Source organism: Cupressus sempervirens, chromosome 7 (genome assembly GCF_028749045.1).
Source record: "Cupressus sempervirens isolate cs-2001-9-10 chromosome 7, ASM2874904v1, whole genome shotgun sequence".
Lineage (NCBI taxonomy): Eukaryota > Viridiplantae > Streptophyta > Pinopsida > Cupressales > Cupressaceae > Cupressus > Cupressus sempervirens.
In genome coordinates this window covers 740,305,304-740,326,352 of record NC_143124.1, presented here as the reverse complement: position 1 = coordinate 740,326,352, position 21,049 = coordinate 740,305,304, and the positions used below count along the sequence as shown (strand labels likewise).

Below are 21,049 nucleotides of genomic sequence, written 5' to 3'. Positions count from 1 at the left end.
GACAATATACATTCTTCAACACTTAATTCGAATGTTCCAAATCGTTACTATATTCAACTTCAATTATGCCACATTTGTGTATTTATGAATCTAAAATTACCTCAAGAAGTGCATAGTTTGTAGATTTTTAATTTTAAAATGGAGAGATCATTTATTTTTTAAAAAATATTTAAGAGATTAAGTTAAAAGTAGGAAAATGTCTAGTTTGAACTTATAAAGTGTTAAATTACTTAAGAAGAAAAATTATATTAAAAATTGGACATTTGATCAAAATAATAAAAAGAAGATAACTCAAATATTGTGTTTAGTTATTATTTTGATGAAATTTGTATCAAGTGTTGAAATTTGTATTACTAGACATTTATAATTTTAATTAAATCTAATTATAATTGATAATAATTAAAATAAATAGTAAAAATGTACAAATCTATATAATTTCTATTATAATTTATCCTATGAATAATTTTTAAAAAATAGGCAATGTGGAAAACGAAAGAAACTATATACTATTCAACATGTATGATTATAACAAGGGAGGGAAAATTCAAGAAAAAAAAAAGGCATGATTTTTTTAGCAGGGTCCATACTTCAATTTGACTTTTGAATCTATTCATTGATACTCAGATCATATACAAAATCAATGTTTCATTTATAGATTTATTATTTTTAAAATCAAATACCTTTATTTTTTATTAGGCAAAAATTAGTTTGAAGGGGCTTGAAATCAGTTACAAATAGATATTTGATGAGATATAAAACCCATAAGCAACTAGTTGCAAAATATATAGCAAAATCACTAATAGCCACACTAACATCAAAACAAAAATAACCTATAGGAAAGAATCAAGACAAAGCTTAGGAGATGTACAAACATAAGAAGATGAAGCCCTAAAGAACATAATAAAAGTGTTCTGAAAAGGCTCTTTTAATCTTCAAAAAGAAACATTGGGAATTTCCAAGCAAAAAAAACCTAGGACATTGGGTTTAACCAAGGCCCCCCAAACCTAAACCTTATCTTTTGACACCTTATTGATTAAAGAAAAATAACAAGGTAAAGAGAATGTATCTATCCAAGGCCCAAAGAGATTACAAACACACTTACTCACAAAATTACACTTATGCATGTACAATTGTACCTCATCTCAATAAAAGTCAATAAAATAGTAAAAGGAAAGACAAGAGAAGGAGAAAAACATAAGAAAACACCACTTCTTAGCCACATAGAAGTCCAATTTCATAAGAGTCCCCTTTGCCTCGATAGGAAACATAAGAAATAGGGCACAAGCTATTAGGGTAGAAGAAATCCAACACAAGCAGAGGACAAAGAAAGGTATGAGCACATCACAATTCATTGACTTCAAAAAAATCATACCCAACTTCCCAAAAGAATTAAAATCTAGTATCAACTAGCACCTTCACCAAAACAATTCTACAATAAAAGGACAACTAACACAAAGAAAGGAAGGGAAGATGATGAAAAAAATTAAACATAACATCTAAAAATATAATATTCCATCCTTATCAATAAATAATAAAACCAAGAGCCAAGTACTTGACATAGAATGGATAAGGGGGAAAGAACATCAAATTATATCCTCTTAAAATGCTCACACCCAACCATACCCAATAATACATTATCTAAGAACCAACCAAAACCTATACAAGACATGTAACAACAGTGAAAATGAAGCCCAATGAAGGGGAATAAGGGTACACACACTATAATGCCTAAGGCTTGGATTTTCCTTGAACAAAAAAACCCAAATGCTTACAATATTCAAATGGGTTTGAGATATTTTTTGAGAAAACATACCAAAAAAAATATTTTTTTGTGGTGTACTCTCTGTTACGATTTCATGTGGTTCGACAATGATGAAACCAAATAACATGTTATTCTAGATCTCTCTATTAGCAAATCTAACCATATAATTTATTTTGAATTCTAATTATGTTAATCTTTTCTCTCTAGTTCTTTTATAAATATGTTCTATTTAAAAAAAAACTAATGTGTAGTATTTTTGAGAGAGATTTTGGGTTCATCAAATTTTGAAACAAGCTACTTTTATATTGAAATCATTTACAAATATTGTGCTCATTCAAGCAACAACATGAGATTTACAAGCTTATTCAAACTCCGTTAGAGCAACCACACTAGAAACAACATTTGGAAGACCAATAGTCACAACTTAGAATCCACATTTTACAATGATACAAATACAACCAATAGAAGACCAAGAGTCACAAACTTAGAATTCCATAAAGATGTCCCTTTTGGGATTTGAACTAGGGTCTCCACAATGAGAACTCATCACTTCAACTAACTAAGCTAAACCCTTTGGACAAAACAAGCTACTTTCTCAAAAAATAGACTCCATTATACATACGTAAAAAAATGAGTAATAATCCTAATTAGTTTTTAATGATTTCTAGGGGGAGCACACATAAATTTCATGTTTTTAGGACATGCGTATTTCAAAAATTAATTAAAAATCATATATCTATTAAAAAAAATTAATATAAAAATATGGGATACACTACATGATGTTAGCTGACTTCACACTACAATGATAAAAAATATTTAAAAATAAGGATAAAATTTGAGTGGGAGCACTCTAGATAATATGTTATATTTCTTTATACAAATAGGACCACTTTTCTACTCTCCATTTTTGAGGGCCATAACTCCAGGGATTTTTTTAGTGGCGATTAATCGCCAATTGGCGAATATGTCCGGATCGGGCTATAGAAAATGGCCAAAAAAAATACCGTATACTAGTTGATCGGTTCGCCCAGATTTTATAAAATACTCATATAGTGGTTGTAATGTTCGCCACTATTATTACGTAATTTCAGTTTGGTAGTCGGGTTCTTCGCCCATATTTCTCTTTAATGTTTACTCGTATTCACCACGAAATTAATTGAGTGTCTCTTTTGACGATCATCATTCACCAAATTCCCATTTTCCTATGTGAAATTTTTATTTGTCCTAGGACCCAATTCGCCATGCATCACACACAATGGGGTCCCAAATTCTTGCCCTGTTTGCCCACTCGATTACTTGAAATTACGCGGGCTTCGCCAAATATTAGTTCTTATCATATGTAACGGTCGACCCATTCACCAAAATGAAAACAATTTATTTGTAGTTGTCTATTTAAGACATGAGTTTCATTATTGAAACATGCCGAAAGAAGGAGCCTTCTTCATAGTATTGCGATCAGTAGAGAATCAGAACGACTATGACTACGAGTCCATAGTATTTTATTGTAGCCTTAATTTGATGGAGATGTCACAGTCACATTTAAATAGGAAGAGGAGTAGGAATAATGAAGGTGGAGATGTCCAAGAGAGGCCAATGAATTGCAAAAATATATCTTCATATTTTGGCAGGGGTAGACACAATAGTGTTGGTCAAAGTAAGGAAGGTACATCATCAGAGGAGCCTGTACAATCTCAACCGACACAAGAGTCCATTCAACAAATTGGGAAGCCTAATAAATCTGGTGATGGAGTTGCAAAACCTGATATCTCTAATGAAGATGACCTTGAAGAAGAATATCTAGTACCAGGATGAATCAATTGACTTCGGTGATGATGATGGTGCAATTAACAGTAACAGTGACACTAAAGGGAGAGGAAAATCGAAAGAAAAGATTGATCGTCATTGGGAGATGGCCAGGAGATTTAAATTTGTTTGGGAAGCAAAGTATCCATTCATTGAGCCCGTGGACAATCCAATTGTAGGTGAGCCACCAGTAGAATCTAGATGTGCAATTTGTAGTTGGAAGTATAAAAAGGAAAAGTGGTTGCAACTTAAACTAGACACCATAGAGAAACATGTTGGTAAGATTTATGAAACCTCAACTGTAGATGGTAAGAAAACAAAAGTGGTAAGATATAAAACAAAGGAGCAATGTCAACATAAAAGGAATGCTGAAGAATATTATATGTTTCAGAAATTTCAGACGGAGCCTGGTGAACTTCAAGGTTCTATCAATGCTATTTTTGCAAAAGCAAGTGAAGTAGAAGAACATGGAAAAGCTATTCAATTAAGTAATGTTTTCTATATTTTGAGCAGAGGGCATCCAATGACAGACTATCCAGAAATGAGTGGTTTTTTACACTTTCTGAAAGTTCCTAACTATCCTGTTAGTCATTGGTCGATAAACAGTGGATGGGAATGGGCAAGTTGTATTGTGCAAGTTGAAATAGAGGATGTACAAAGAAAAATAAAAGAGTCAACCTTTAATGCATTGTCCTTAGATGAAGTTACGGCAATAGATAATACGTCATGGGTATGCATGCATGTTTATACTATACAGAATAATGTCTGCCAACCACATCTACTATCTGTTGCTAAATTGAGAGACAATGCGACAGCAGAAACTTTATTTCAATTAGTAAAGAGCAATTTAATTGAATATGGAGCTATGGATGAATTGACAATAGCGAAGAAGTTGGTCTGTGTTGGAGCAGATGGAGCTTCAGTAATGCAAGGTCAAAGGAATGGTCTTTGCACAAAGATGCAGGCTTCTTGTTCACCATATGTTGTTTCCATTCACTGTATGGACCATAGGATGAATCTTGCTTTTAGAGTTGTGAAGAAGTTTCCTTCAGTAAACAAGGTTGAAGATTTAGTAAGAGAGTTGTATGCATATTTTTGTCGAAGTCCCAAGCATTTTAGGGAATTTTAGCACTTTACTGATGGAATTACCGATGGAAACAAGCTTCTAAAAGATGTTGATACCAAATGGATCTCTTTGGATGGACCAGTGCATCAAGTATTTTTTGAATATCAATCTTGGATTGGACTGATGTACAAAAATTGGGACAATGCAGAAAATCAGAGATGTGGCAACCTACTTTGGAGGTTAAGCAATATAGAGACACTTTTGACTTTGGCATCTCTTCTTCCCATGCTAGAAGAAATGAGGTTAATTATGAAAAAAGCCCAGCAAAGAGCCATGTATATTGCAGAATATGCTTAGCTGTGTAAAATGTCATGCCGAGCCCTCGATAGTCTCTATCGTACTGACCTAAATTTATCCGATGATAGATTTAATCACTGGCAGAAACTAACAGATTTGGACAATCCTGATAATTATTTAAAGATCATTGAAAATGGAGATTTATGTGTTTGTGTAAGGGGATTTTAGATACCAATGTACTACAGTGGCCCAAAGAAGCGAGCTACAAGAGTTACAAGGGAAGAGTTTACCAAGATCGTCGAGTCCATAGCATCTACTGCAAGGGACATAGCCTATAGATTTTCCTCTCAAAAATATCATGATTCCCATATGATCAACTGCTTGAGGCCATGGCAATTCTGTTTCTTCAATATTGGTCCTTCAACAATAAGGAAGATTATCGTAGAAGGCTGTTGATTTTGATAAAGGAATTTTGCAAATCTATAGAATTCAATGGAGTGACTATCAACGAAATATTAGATGAGGGTCTTCTTAGACAGCAATCAGGCACCTTTGCAAGGACCATGAAACATCAATATCAATTAATGCGTAACCCACATGAAGAGGGCTCGACAAAAAAGCTTTGGACAGAACTAAAACAGAGCACATTGTTGCGTGAAGAAATTTCAGAGTACTTCAAGCTTGCTGATCTATGTCAAACCATGATATTGGGTTCAGTGGAGGATGAGAGAGTTTTCAGTGCTTTGGGCTTCCTAAAATCAAAGCTAAGAAACAAACTAGACAAGAATTTGGAATCATACTTGAGGGTATACACATCTAGGTATAATGTCAATACTTTTCCTTTTCAAAAAGCATTGGAAATCTGGAAGAAAAGATGCAAAAGAAGAAGGGTGGGACTGGGCAACACCATTAACCAATCTCCTACAGCAACTCCAAGTGGGACAAGTACAGTTGGCAGTGGCATTGGCCATGAGATTGGGAGTGAACTTGAAGTTGAAGAAGAAACAAATGAAAATGAAGAGAACAATGAAGCAACTGGACTACCAAAATTGGATGATGATGATGACATACAGATGAATTGGAAAATTTAGGAAATTTTTGCTAAATTAGCAGTGGCAATCAATAGGTATTTTTGAACTTATTAACTACTATATGATATCCTATCATTCAATGTTCATTTTAGAAAAGAAAGAAATTAGAATCTATTATGTTTCATCATTAAAATTTGAGAACAAAGAGTATTACTACTGTAGAGTGTAGTTTATATCATGTCATCAATGATCATTCATATTTGAATTTGAAATTCTTGAATGAAATTTTGTTTTGTATTTTATTCATTTATTCAACATACATTGAATTGGAAAACATGAAAATTAGATAGAATCATAGATTCAATTCCACAATTAATAATTATTAATGGTTTTCATTTGCAATATTCAGCTAATATGGTACAATTCTTGTAAGCCAATGACCCTGAATTCTCTTTTATAGAAACAAGGGAGCAACAACAACTTCAGGTCGATTTGCCTAATGTGAAGTCTCAAAATCTAAATCAGTAAGACATCTACAAGTCTACAACATCTCTACAACTTTAGTAGTACATTTCTGCATTTGACAGGTCGGTTTAGTAAATTAGCAATTTTAGCATAGGCAACAACATCTGCAAGACTGCAACATTGATCCAATTCAAAAAACAAAGTTCAAACTTGTTACTTTAAACTCAATTCTAAAGTCTAGACTGTAGTATGTAGGATAATATGAAAGATATTCATATATAGTAAAGATATAGAGATGATTGAAACTGAAAGTACTTTCACATACAGACTATAAGTTTTTGTAGTATGCTCCATTCTTCTTTGGTTAGAAGGGAAATTTTTTTGATGTTATGGTAAATGACCTGCATTCTCGTCAGCATTCCATACTTGGAAGAGCGAGTTTCAAGCAATGTTCGTTCCACTAGTGCATACAAATTTGCGAATGTTTTGATGCACTTTGCAATGCCTTCATGAGTTCTGTCTTGAGGAAGGTTGCCTAAATCAGAGGTTATTTGGTCCTCCAACTTTTGTTTGTAAACTTCTCTTCCAATGAAACCCATTGTTGAGAAATCACATCCAGGACTCGGTAAACCAAGAGATATCAATTTTGTTGTTTTATTGTTCATCTTGGCGAGCTTTGGCCCAAATAAAGAAAGAACTTCTTCTCCTTCTGTTAGTTTTTGACATTTATGAAATACAGAGGTCGCCTTTATTATTGAACCAATGCAGTCCTGAATTCTCTTGCTTGCCAAATGCTTGTCAGCAGTGTTGTTGATTTCTTCCATAATTTGCTTTGCAGTTTTCTGTCTCTGACCAAATCTTTTGTTCTCCTCAAGTTGCTCTTTTAGCTTCCCAAAAACATCTGTAAGAGCTTCGTAGAGTTCGAACCAATCACACAACCTATTAGTAGAAGTCTTTATTTGCCCCTAGAAGTAATTTTTTATTTGCTTTACTGTATTATTTACATGGTCATTCAAGCCGTTTTCATATTTTTTATTAGTATCATATGCCTTCTTTAGGTCTTCTTTCATTTCTGAGTATTGGTGTTCACTATGTTTTCTTATTTGCTCTGCTTTATTTTCCCACCCTTTTGCTTTCTCTTCTCACTGTTTTGTTTTTACCCTCTCATTTTCCAATTCTTTATTTAACTTATTGTTTACATTTGCAACATTCTCGAAGTTTCTGTATAACTTTGTTGAAGAGTCTTTTTCATCTTGGAGTTTTTTTCCCATTTTTTTCCAAATTTTCCCTCAGAGTTTTCAGTTCTACGTCCATTTGTTCTTGCTATTTAGTTATTTCTTTAGAGCCAGAGGATGATTTTTTTTATCCTTTTCTCTAATTCTTTGCACCTATTTACTGCTGCTTTCTCACTTGCCTTTACATTTGCCAGGTCTGCCTTTAACTTATCTATTGTACCCTGAAGCTTTGCTTTCTCTCTCTCCAACTTCATTACTGAACTGTAGACCACTTGGTCATTTTGGACACATTTATCTTGTCCACATTTTTAATTTTGGATAAATCCATTTGGAGGGTGCTAACTTGAAATTCAGATGGATCTAACTGACTCTCTGGTGGATTGTTATCTCTAGCTGGGGGCATAACAACCATGAATTCCATCATATCTTTATCTGGGTCATATGTGGGAAATAACCTGTTGGTTGTAGGTTCTGCAACACGAGCTGCAGCAATTGCTTCCATCTTCATTGTCTTACTATTTTGTCTATTATTGTTTTTTGATTTTTCATAGTTAGTTACAAATTCATTGTAATGAAAATCAAGATTTTGTGAGACAATTGAATGTTTGAATGGTGAAATAGCAATAGAACTTGCTTTGATGTACGAGCTTCCACCAATACCATGAGGATAACCAACACCTAGACCCATTAGTGGGGTTTGTGGATTGTTTTGAGGGTTTTGTCCTAAAGGATGGGCAATTGTTGGACTCATAGTCACCATTGGCATTGTTGTACTAGTAGTAGTACTACTACTAATACTTGTCATAACCTTCTGCTTCTTTACACTTTCTTGATCTCTAGGACCAATTTTTTTTCCATCTATATACAATGTCCTTTTCAGACCACTAGTTGTAGTTGTACCCATGATATCTACAGCTGTGGGAGTGACAGTTGATTCAGATTGAATCTGAGTGCTTGGAAGTGGAACTGTAAATGAAGCAGGAACACATTTGATTAACTGAGATGAATCCAATGTGGATGGAATTGACTGAGTTGATGATTGATCTCCATGCCCAAGGCCTGGTTTTTGACCATGTTTTGGTGCTACAGCTGGTGGTTGATGTGGTAACCAAACCCCTTCTCCACTGGGACCCAGACCACCATAACCTTGGTAGCCCATTTTTTCTACAATTTCTACCCCTTTTCTATATAGAAGTTTGGTGGATGCATCAAATCCTCTTTGAATTTGTGTACTGGATGAAGGATTCAAAGAATCCTGGTCATCGTAATCATCATCAGTATCACTGTGATGTTCTTCAGGTGGATACTCTTTATTCCACAATTCGTCAAATGTTGTATCCTCTTCAACCTCATCAAGATCTAAAGATGTCTTTGGCTCACCGAGATTCTTCCTCATTTCCCAAAATTGAGAAAGTTTGCTTCGACTCCATCCAACATCTATACAATCATTCATTAGCTCTTTTGGAATAGGTTTTGTAGATGGTTTATCAGCTTTCTTGTAGAAATTGGACGATGTCATGCCCTACACTTTTCCTTTCTGTTTGTGCAATGCCATTATTTGTGATGACAATTCCTATATTGACATATTATTTTCAACAACATATTTCTCCATCTATTTTTTGACCTCCTCACAGGAGTCCATGTTTTTGAATTTTTCAATCAAAGGCATACTTTCATGTTGATATTTGCTTGCAGAAGTCCCAATGCCCTTAAGCCTTGCTCCAATTATGTTTAGTGGATCATACTGCCAGTGACTGTCAACATCAAATCGAAAAATTGAAAAAAAGGCTTCTGCCACTTTGAATCCTCTTCTCTCAAATGCAAACCCTCCAAAGGAGAATGGCAAGGAGGGAAATATCATTTTCTTTTGCTGACCATGAAAGAGTACATCTGTGCTCTCCATTTGTCGTACATATTCTAATGCAAATACCCTCTCTGTTACATGTATTGGAAATTTGTAGGGTTATACCCATGAACCGTAAAACCTTAACACAGTGTACTCTTCCATTAAGTACCAGTCAGCCAATTGTAGTTCACTTCCGAGTTGAATGCAATTTCTACAAGTAACAGGAAATCTAGGCATTGGAGTGCCTGTAATTTTATGGTACATTGGTGCCAAAAAGAGGTCTACAAAATTGTTGTAGTTCCTTCTGTTATCAATCATCCTTATCTGAGGTGTCCACTCATATATTGGATTTTAGCCTTGAGTCTGACTGCAAAGCTTGTTTGCCTCAAATAATGCACGATGCTTTGCTAGGAGAAGATAACACAAGTAGGTTGTGGATCTAAATGTCTTCTTTGAACCTCTTTGAATCATTAGTAATTGATCTTGCATGCAACGAACAATGTGCTCAATATAACGATATCTTACTGGTTCTTTTTTAAAATGAATATGATAAAGCATTTCAAGAATGCTGGCATCCACTTGTTTGTTACTATCCAATCCCAAACAAAATGCTAGCAAGGAAATACTGTCCTGTGCCCATGGCACAAAAAATTCAATATCATAAGGAGGCATGTGATTTGGGCTCAGCCTACAACCGCTTGTTATTCCTCTAATATAGGAATCTCTCTGTTTTGCATCTAATTTTTCATAATCATCTGCCAGCTTTCCCAGGTCAATATATAAGTTTGACTGTTGTTGTTGAAACCCTAGGTTCAATAGACTAGCAAATTCACTCTCAGTTATGGACAAAATTTCCTCCTGAGTAATTTTATTCACAATTGCTTTTCTATTTTCATCATAATTTTTGGCGCAGAGCATAACAATTTCTGGGCAAGGGAATACTTGAGGTAATGCCATGTGTGCCGACCCAGCTACCCATGGTGCAATTTTACTTGTAGTTGCATTTACACTAGGGTTAAATGAACAAAATTTTGAAGCCTTATTTGGATCGTTCCACTTGTTTTCAAGTGCAAATCTTATCTCCATTATACCCTTATTTCCATGAATAACAGGATCATGTATATCATGGAATAAATCACTGAAACCTGGTGTTTTAAGCATATTGTGGAATTCTGTTATTTTGCCCATGTTATTCTTGGTTTTTGTTTTGCCCATCATGGTAAATATTTAAACACAGCTACAAGCCTACAGGGGTGATTCAAAATTAAAACCTTACAGACTAAATTTTTTAATATAATATAAACAGTAAAGTTGTAAAATTTAAAATGTGGGACGTAAATTTTTAGTATTTTAGTAGTTACACTTACCCGTTCACGTTCACATTGCCCTTAGTTTTGATTTTTGCAGAGAGCTGAGAGACTGTAGTTTGTTGCTTTCCTCGGACCACAATCCTTAACCTTGAAATTAAGAATCCGTAACTTTGTAAATTGTAATTTGTAACCCCTTTCTAATTTCTAAATCTACAGACAACATATAACTACAAAATTAATGAAACTTAACGCGCCAAAATTGTACAATCTGTACTCTATAGTCTATAGTCATCACACTTGTCACACAGTACACTTTCAATTTAAATGTGAGTGGAATCGTGGACCACTAGTGTTACCTAACCTGTCATAATGTATTAATGTCATTCATAACGTCACTGTTAACTGCAAGTGGAATGTGATTATGTCAATGTGTTAACTAAGCAGTGACACGTGTCATGATTCCGGGACGCATTTGAAATGACAGGGTTTCTTTTTCCTTTCATCCTGAAACTCAACTTTGGTTGTTGATCTATAAACATCCAACGACACCGGTGAATGGTGTGGTGGCCCTGTGGGTCATGGGTCCCACTCCCATTAAATTACGAGTATAGTTAGTATATTATTAAATTATATAACCGCAATGATGTATATTAATTAAAATAGTAAAAGAATATATAAATAAACATTATAGTATCATGCTAAATTAAAATTAGATGACATCCTAAAGAACATTTATCATACCAAAGATATTTATCAACTAATTATACATGAGATATAGATAAAATTGTATAATTTTTTTAAAAAAAGAGTTAAATTGATTAATTTCAATTATTAAATTGTTTTATATATCTTGTTCAAGTGATAATTTTATTCAATTGCAGAAGCTGGACAATATTCTTAAGGTTAAATATAATGCATAAAAAAAAACATAAATTAATTTTAAAATAACATTTATGCTTTAAAAAAACCAAACACACTTATAATAAATAAAGTTGATAATATACTAAGCTAAATAATTTGAACTTTATTAAAATTGATACAAAATTAATATTATATATTTTAAAGTATAAATTAAAAATATCAATATAGTAAAAATTATATATGTTAAATAAATGTATAATCTAATAAAATTATTATTTATATATATAAATAAAAAATAAAAGAAAATTTATTAAAAGCATTGGTTTAGATATGTAAAAATAAAAACAATTAAATTCTAATTTAAACTTATATACAAATTAAAATTAAAATAAATATGAAATTAAACTATATAAAAAATAATTTTTGAAAATTGACAATTTAAAAGAGTTAAAATGTCTATATTTGATTGAAATGTCTATATTTGAATAACATTTTACAAATAGAGGTGTTGAAATTTTTTTTGTATTTTTAATGAAGAAAATTGAATTTTTTCATTGCCTTTTTCATCATGAACCAATCAAGTTTCACATAATTTTTTAATAATAACATATTTTGCTATTAGGTAAAGTCTAAGGGAGGAACTACGTTGCTCTGCAACGTTGTTTCTAGGGGAAGTGTATTAGTGATTATCATTACAAATAATATTTTATATTCACATAGGCTTTTATAAACAATTCAATAGGAAATTCAAAAATGCAAAATATTGCAATGTTACATAAGTAAGCATAAGAAGTTAAAACAATGAAATACAATTTTATATGGAATTGAAACTCTATAAATTTCATTGATATTTCTTGAAATTTACAAATTTACAAAATCAGGGGAAAACCCTAGACTCTAGTACTATTGTACTATTCGTTGTAGAATTTAGAAACCACCAAAATTGACCATGGTTGCGAATTCTTGTAGCCAGTGATTGCCATCTTCCACTTCATCCAGGAAAAACTATTTTTGAAGAGAATTCAACCCAATTCTTGCACATTTCCTATGGTGCTGCAACTGCCCAGCAGTCAAGCCCAGTAAAAATGGTTGCAAGACCACAATATGGCCAGGTTCCAGAAGCTTGTGGACTTCACCCGCCCAAGGGATCCCCACTCCTAAAACTACATGAGCGACAATTTCAATGTCATCGCCCAAATATACTACTTTAAAAATCTTCCTCAAGAGCACCACAATTTCAGCCCTTGCTTCTCCAAGGTCAAGCAGGGAGGCTAGAAATTGTGACGTAATGTCACTGTTGACACGATACCAATTCTCATTCTTCAAAAGCTCACGCCCCAAAACCATTTTGACAGCAGCAATAACAAACTTCACACCAGAGCATGGAACAACCTCATTGCAAATTGACAAGAGGTTTTCCTCAGGAATGCAACCTAGAAAGGCCTTCTGCTCCTCTTCCAAAGTGCATCTCAGGCGAATAGGGTTGTCCATCTTTATTGCAAAGTTCAAACTGCTAAGCAGACTAACACCAAACAAACCAGACCTATCGACTACCAAAAATGAGATGAGCAATGATGAAAGAAGTAGCTCAATCGTCTATAAATAAGCTCGGTGGGCAGGGTGCCAGGGATTTTTTTTTTCTGTCCAAGTGCCAATTCAATTACATTAAATTAGCAAATATTCTCAAATCTTGAACATAATTGCAAGTACGTGCCGAAAAGACCAATTTTAATTAAACACTAACACCGTCCATTGTCCTGTAATGTGTGTGAAGTTGCTTAACCGATGGAAAAGGCCAATTGTAATTAAGACTAATAGTACTACTGCTAGTGGACTATGGCATGTATTGTAATGTGTGCGAAGCTGCTTAGCCAATGGAAAAGGCCAATTGTAAATTGTAATTAATTAATAGTGACAAGACATCAATATACTGAAGTACTAAATTTTCTGGATTCGATTGTGTGTGTTTATTTATCATTGATGTTTCAGATCACACTACATGATCCATCATCAATATACTATCTCCTGCAACTTAAGTGATACACGCTGGACAGAAACGTGTCACCATTTCGGACACTTGAACAAGGTCGAGGCTTCATTCCGGACATTTGGTCCCGAAATAAACCTTCAACCGTTGATATATTATCATCGGACGGTAGTCTGAATCATGTAATTAATATTTTATATGTAATTAATGTTTATCATTTAAATAACCCGAGCTTTGTTCATTTTAAATTTTAAATTTTTGTCTATAATCTACATGTAATTAATGTTTATCATTTCAATCATCTGAGCTTTGTTCATTTTGTATTGGTAATAATAACAAGTGCGTGTATTTGTCATTATAATTTTAATTTAATTAGTAATTAGAAATATAAGTTCAATTTATAAATTGTCAATTTAAAGTAAAAAATATAATGCTCTCAAGTTACACTTGCGAATTATAAAATTTTAAAAATTTGTAAACAATTTTTTTTATCATATAACACATTTGAATCCTAGTTAGATTAACAAATAATCATTTTAATTATTTTTAGGAAGTAAAAGTCATTTGACTAAATTTTAATGATAGTATTTTATATCTTTACTATAAATTTTTGTTTTTGTTTTTTACCTAATTGAATATTTCTAATTTTAAATTAGTTAGAGAACCAAATAAATATGCAATACTTGCTAAAATGTTTCCTTTCTTATTAAAAATATATTTTTACTTTTCCTTTCATGCAGTTATACACTATAAACCCATATCAAAATGTGTATAATATTAAAAATATATTAAAGGCATTTAACTAATTAAACTTAATACAAAATTTATCTCACAATTAGGGGTGATTGTCAAATTTCAAGCCTCACACTAAGTAATTCAGTGTTGGGAGGTTATAAATAGAACATGTTTTTAATTTAAGAGATCAATAAATTTTATTTTATAATATCCTTTTAAAACTGATATGTTCTATCAATATAAAATATTTAAATATGTAAAAAAAATAGTTTATTTGTTGATAACAATTTAAAAGTACTTCATCAATGTTTTGATGGGAGTATTTGTACTTCATTAATTTTATGAGTTTTTCAAAATCTATATTAAAAATTGGTTCAATTAAAAATTTAAATTTAATTTTTTTAATAAACTAAACTGCAATGGTATTGGTAACTGTCGATAAAAAATTTTCAGAAATCGGCTGTACAATTTGGGAAGTGGTGTGTGGTTAGTGGTAGCATTTAATTCTTTTCGGGTACACTGTACTCCGCAGACAATGTCGCTAGTCTAGCACATCACAATTTGTGTGGTTAGTGGCTGTACTAGCGAGAGAATGTCGCTATCAATGACATGGAATTTAATTCTTTTCAAGTACATTGTACTCCACAGACAACTTACCTTGATACGTGTCAACATTCCGGTGACTACCTCGACTATTCTTCTTCCTTCAAGAAATGTTGCCCGAAATTAAACCTTAGCCATTGATCTTGGATCATCAGACGGTCTGAGTTCTCAAATAATACATTTAACATAACTTTCTGAAAACCATTCACCATAACAAATAAATTAATTCAATTATTTGGAAAATAATTTCGCCATTTTTTTTATAAAAAAGGTATCGGTTATTAAAATATTCGCCAACCAATATCTATATTTCAAAACATAATTCGCCATCAGTATTAATAATTTTATTAAAAACAAAAATTATAATCGCCATTATTTTATAAAAATTGTCTAAACTTTTAAAAAATTCGCCACCAAATATCCATTGATTGACGCATAATTCGGCAACACTATTAATTTTTTTCACCCAAATGACATGTGATTCACCACAATTTTATAAATTTTGGAAGGGGGGGTTCCTTAAAGTTATCCCTGCATAACTCTACCATTTAAAATAATATTAGTAGTTTAGAAACTAGATCCAGAGTACTATAAATTTTGTTCTTATCAAATTTTAAAATATTTAGCCTAACTATCTTCAATTTCTTGTTGAAGTTAATATTTTGTTGATTTCAGAAAAAATAGCATCTTATACCTCCTTTTTGGTCCCCATCTTTGTGCACATACCCTAATATCTATCTCTCTATCTGTATAAATATCTCTATATCTTCATGATTTTATGTCTTCCTATCTCTCCTCTTATGTTTCTATATTTACCTTGCTCACTCCCCTCAAACCCAATACTCTCTCTCTCTCCCAATCTCCCTCCTCATCTCCCTCTTCTTCTCATGCCCTATCTTCATCTCTACCTCTATCTTCCTCTCTCCTCCTCTACCTCTATACATATCTCCCTCTATTCATCCATCTCTCCCCCTTGTCTTCCTCTATCTATTTTTGGACCTTAGTATCCATATTTAATTTTCTCTATACATATCTCCCTCTATTCCTCCATCCCCCATACCCTTTGTCTTCCTATACCTATTTTAGACCTCTCTCTCTCTCTCTCTCACTCACTCACTCACACACACACACACACACACACACACACACACACACACACACACACACACACACACACACACACACACAATCTCTCTTTACCAATATATCTCTCCCTTTCTTTGTATATCCCTTCCAATTATCTATTTATTCTTCTTCTATGCCCCCATCCCCTATTTATAATTTATTTTCATCTCACATCTCTATCCATTTCTCTTTTTATCTCTCCATATTCTCATCCTCTTTCTTTATCTATATGAACTTCTTGGTAATAGAACATGATTATCTTTTTCACTCAAAGGTTTTCTATAAATTATAATTGAATTCTTGTAAGTGGATGAACCGTTAATATGAAGCTATTACTTCTCTATTAATATATTTTTTGTACAAACAATATCATTTTCTAAATGTTCAATCAAACACAATTTTATGAAAAAAAGGCAAAGAAAACATAGATTATATTTATTTCCTAATTACTCCTTTACATCTCTTTCGCATACCCATTCAATATCAAGTGCAATTTGCAATTGGGAATTGGGAGTATATTGAGTTCTGAAATTTCTATACATAATTTTTTTTCTAATTAATTATAAATCACAACGTGTCAATTTGGATTATGACACTAAATTGTGACGGACGTGGCTATCCTCTATTACATGCACCGTTAACCAAATTTCAAAAAAATCGAAAATACAATTTTATTTTTTTGAAAATTTCAGCGTTTGTTCTTCATGATCTTCATATTTTGTAATCGAAAACAACCAAAAAATTAAGAAAACATCACTATGTTTTCCTGAATCTAGAAAAAAACATGTTTGACTCTTTTGATTTTTTTGGCTCTTTGCTATTGGCTGTCATTAAAAGTTATACTAAATTAGGGTAAATACAGTACAAATACCTGCATCGCTAATTCTAAAAGCCAATGTCATGACCCCTTAACGGCAAGTGTATGCAGACACTAAGAAGAAGGTTACATCAGAAAAAAGTAGACGTTACAGAGATCCGTCTTGTACACACCGGCATCGGCAGAGAACAAGTTTTACCTTATTGCGCATAGTCTATCGTCCCTCAAGAGAAATAGATATGGAAGCCTCTGCGCTTCGACTGTCACATACAGGAGATCTCCAAGTATTGCTCGTCTCCAATTGAATCGATGCATCGAAATCTGGCTTTGCCGCTTCTTCTTCAAGTGTTTGCAGAACTTGTCTCGTCCCTGGCCTGCCTTCTGCTTGAGGATTACAACACTGCAGCCCCAGTTTCAGCACTCTCTCCATCTCACCTTCAACGTATTGCCCGCTAAGGTTCTGGTCAGCTGCATCCATCAGACTGCCATTGGCATGCAGCTCTCTCACCCAATCCACCATGATTGTCTCCGGAGGTTCGAGAGACAGATCGACGGGTCTCCTTCCGCATGCAACTTCCAACATAAATATACCAAAGCTGAACACATCTGTGGCGGGGCAGGCCTTCCCTGTGTGTATGAGCTCTGGTGCGATGTATCCCAGCGTTCCCACTACGCGAGTAGTCTGCGAGCTTATGTTATGCTCGTATAACCGGGCAAGCCCAAAATCTCCTAGCTTTCCGTTGAGCTCCGAGTCTAGCAGAATATTGCTGGACTTGATGTCTCTGTGCACTACGCGTTGTTCCCACTCTTCGTGAAGATACAGCAACCCTGCAGCCACATCCCTAAGGATTCTGTACCGCTGACCCCATTTAAGCACGTTCTTTGGGTTTCCGAATATCATCTTGTCCAGGCTTCCATTCGGCATGTAGTCATAAACTATAAATAGTTGATTTTCTCGCCTGCAGAAGCCCCTTATCTGGACAAGATTTCGATGCTGAAGTCGACCAAGAGTGGAGATCTCTGCTATGAAGTCTTTCACCCCATCATCTGTTTCTCTCAGAATGCGTTTCACAGCCACCTGGAGGCCGCTTGTGGGAAGAACTCCTTTGTAGACCTGGCTAAAGCCTCCGGAACCCAAAAGTTGTCTCTCTCTGAAGCCCTTGGTTGCAATATGTAGCTCTTTGTAACGGAACCTGTGAGGCCAGTATTCCATCTCCCATTCTTCAATAAGATCTTTGTACTGCTTTCTCCTCAACCACACAAGCGATACTATCACCACCACAAGGACGACAAAGCAAGCTGCCGTAATACCGACAATCAGTCTGGAGTTTGAGCTCTTGGATTTTCTGCGCCGTACAAAGGATGGAAGATTGGATGTATTCAGGGACGGGGCGATTCCATTTGTAGCAAAGCTCCAGCAGAGGATGTAATTCTCTTCAAAAACGACTCCCGTAGCTGCTGAGAAGCCAACGTACATTTCTTCTTCTACAATGTTTGACAGAGACATATTTTTTATATATATCAATGGCGTTTCCGGGCGATGCGAACCAGCCTCTGCAATGGTCACTCTGAGCTCCTTTTGGAGATTGTCATAATCAATCCAGGCCTGAATATTCTGTCCACTCTTGAGATCCAAATTTCGGAACCGATTGTTGGCGGTCCAGAAGCCTGCGGCCTTAGACTCTACAGATCTGAGATCGTTGAGATCTACACCAACGTGATTGTCGTTGATGTCATGAAATTCCATGTTCTTTAAAGTGGAGAACTCGACAGCAAACAGATGATTCGAGGCCTTTCCCATACTCGATGTGTTGCTAATCAAGCCAAGGTACTGTGTGGTTAAAAATCCCTCTGGAGACTTTTGTGGCGTCATTAAAAATGCCAGACCGAACCCGCTATGTGAAGTTGAAGAAGGAACAATGCTAAACACAAAACTTGTGCTGAAAGACGACATAGAATGCAGAGAACCACGATCTTTCATACGTACGGGATATCGATAAAAAGAACGGCCAATGCTGTATTGGAATTGACCGTTAAGGGAGATGGCATTGGACTTTACGGAGGCATTGGCAAACAGTTCAAGGGACGACGCATTGAATTTGTTGAAGATAAAATTTGTTTGAGCGTCTGCAATGAGGAAGGGAAGGAGGAGGAAAAGCACAAGGATCGCACATGCCCACACCATTGTCTTGATTCAGCTAGATTTCGATTTTCTTTCCTAACTTAAAACAAAATGATCAGGTGGCCGATAGATTAAAATAATTATGGCCATAGAAACCAAAATTGAAACGGATATACATGCAATAGAAGGAGAATGTTTTTTCTTGAATCAGCGCAAATTGTACAGATTTACCTTTCTCTGTCTTTCAGACTTTCTATTGTTTTTGCTTGTTTCCCCTCCTCACGCCCAGCTTCTAATTTGTAAAAGCTTTTGTTAATTGGAAAACCTGAACATGTCTGGTTGTGCTTTGTTGATGGAGAGGAGTCATATATTTACCCCTAAGTCCGTCTTCCACGTTTTCCCGAGGCTTTTATCTGTCAAACCTTTAATAAATAATAAATCAACTACCCATTCAATAACAAATCTGAAACTTGTTATTACTTATTATTGTAAATGAAAAGTCTTTAATGAGCTTTGGAGAAGTCTAAGTTTGGTTAAATGAAAGATTTTGATTTTTAAAAAGGATGACTTCAGGATGGTGACTTAAATGGCTTTAGTGTGTCAATATTTCAAGTCTTTGGAGATGTCAAGTATGATTAAATGCAAGACTTTGATATTGAAAAAGGATGAGGTAAGGATAGTATCTTGAATGACTTTAGAGTGTGGAAATTCTTGAAGTCTTTGTGTCTTAGTCAAAGAAGTGTAGTCTAAGACTTGCTTCCATATCATAGGGCTAAAGTCATTGTGATTATAAAATTTCAAAAAAATCAAAAAATCATTGCTAAACAAATTTTATGAAATCACCCAACTATTTACATCCTTACCCTCTATCATTGTAAAAAAAATCATCTCAAACTTCATAAAACATATTATAAAAATCTTATAAATCACAATCCATATGCAATTCCATTCAAAATAAGAAATGTTTACATGATAACCAAGGACAAAATCAACATAGGAACTTTTTACATGATAACCAAGGGTAAAATCGTTCTATATAATCTTCATTATGTATGAAGTTAATACAAGATTATGATAGTTGAAAATAAATATATTGATTATTTTATTTACACAAAGAGTAATCTTGTAGAACCGAAACTCTATTTTCTAACCTATTTGTTAGGTTTTACAAAATTTGATCTTGAATTTTTTTTTACACGGTAATTATTTATAAGTTGGTTTATTTTGAATGTACAACTACTTTTATTATCATATGGTGACATTTATGTATTTGAGATCAACATTTCTATATTAGATATGATCTACATTTGTAGAAGGTTGCAATGTTATTTTATTTTGCTAGATAATTTATTTTTAATTTATAGTTTTTTAGTTTATTATAGTCTTTTTAAATTTTGTCTATAGTCTTTTTGCATCTAATGCAACATTTAAATTTGATCTATAATATTCTTATTTGATCACGACATTGTTACATTTAGTTTACAATTTTTACTTTTATTTCAGTATTTCTAACTACATACAAGTACTTATACCCATGTATCATGTTTACTTTTTATTGTAACATTTTATTTTGATTCCATTTGCATTAAAATTTAATTTTTTAAAGTGTAAGATTTATATTATGATTTCATGGAAAGATAAAGCAAAAAGCCTAATGCTGGGTTGGTTCTTTTGTCTTTTGGTTTTTGGTCTTTTTATTTATTTTTAAACTTAGTTTTGTCATTTGATTTTAAATTTCTATTACATGCTAGTTTTTGATGGGATATTGGTTGTCTGGGGAGATGGTTTCTTTTTCCAACATTGTTTAAATTGACAAAAAAATTAATATATTTTTTGAGATGACTATTGGGATTTTGAGTCTCCTACAAATTTTTTTGTTTTAACTCCTAATCGAAAACATAATTATTATGTATGTAGTAATTATTAATATATATAAGATAAAATAATTTGAACTACTAACATATAATATGCTCATTTATTTGGT

General features: G+C 33.5%; 1 pseudogene across 1 annotated transcript; it reads right to left on the bottom strand.

Annotated features, from left to right (window-relative positions):
* Window positions 1-16,953: 16,953 nt before the first annotated feature.
* LOC149549383 (L-type lectin-domain containing receptor kinase SIT2 pseudogene) lies at window positions 16,954-19,408 on the bottom strand (annotated as a pseudogene). The gene has a single exon (XR_016354468.1). The product of XR_016354468.1 is annotated as an L-type lectin-domain containing receptor kinase SIT2 pseudogene (transcript).
* Window positions 19,409-21,049: the final 1,641 nt, after the last annotated feature.